Source organism: Carlito syrichta, unplaced genomic scaffold (genome assembly GCF_000164805.1).
Source record: "Carlito syrichta isolate Samal-C Ts95f unplaced genomic scaffold, Tarsius_syrichta-2.0.1 Scaffold307017, whole genome shotgun sequence".
Classification (NCBI taxonomy): domain Eukaryota; kingdom Metazoa; phylum Chordata; class Mammalia; order Primates; family Tarsiidae; genus Carlito; species Carlito syrichta.
Genome location: NW_007251113.1, coordinates 47,353 through 47,860, shown reverse-complemented (window position 1 = coordinate 47,860; position 508 = coordinate 47,353). Strand labels below are relative to the sequence as shown.

Genomic DNA, 508 nt, shown 5'->3' with positions numbered 1-508 from the left:
GACCGCAGGCAGCTGCCGAGGCCCGCCCGCGGCCTCTCCGTGCGCGGTGCCGCTCAGTCTTCACTGCAGCGCGCCGGGCCGGAAGGTTGTCCGGCTGGCAGAGGGGAAACTGAGGCCCGGGGCGGCCGGCTGAGTTGCCCGAGATGGCCCGTGCGGGACCTGGGCCCTCTGCCCCTTGGGTTTCTCGGGGAGGGCCCCGAGGCCCCTGTGCCAGCCAGCGTCTCTGGAGCGGGCGTTTTGAATGAGCCTCCTCGCGGTTTTAGCAGACCCAAGCCTGGGCGGATGCCGGCCCCCTGGGGACCAGGCCTCCCTTCTCCCTGGACCGAACGGACCGGTCTGGGGACGGCTGGGGGAGGGGGCCGTGGGGGTAGCTTGTGTCTGTTTACAGCTGCGATTGCCTGTTTTCCTGCTCACAGCAGGGGCTTAAAAAATAAATCCTAAACCGGGCTCCGTGGCTCAGCCTGTAGTCCCGCGCCTTTGGGAGGCTGAGGTGAGTGGATTGCCTGAG

At 67.9% G+C, this 508-nt stretch overlaps 1 protein-coding gene across 1 annotated transcript in view; it reads left to right on the top strand.

The window, feature by feature from the left end:
* The window catches only part of CROCC (ciliary rootlet coiled-coil, rootletin), a 54,477-nt gene that overhangs the window by 8,602 nt on the left and 45,367 nt on the right, over positions 1–508 (top strand). The gene's annotated exons all lie outside the window — the stretch shown is intronic.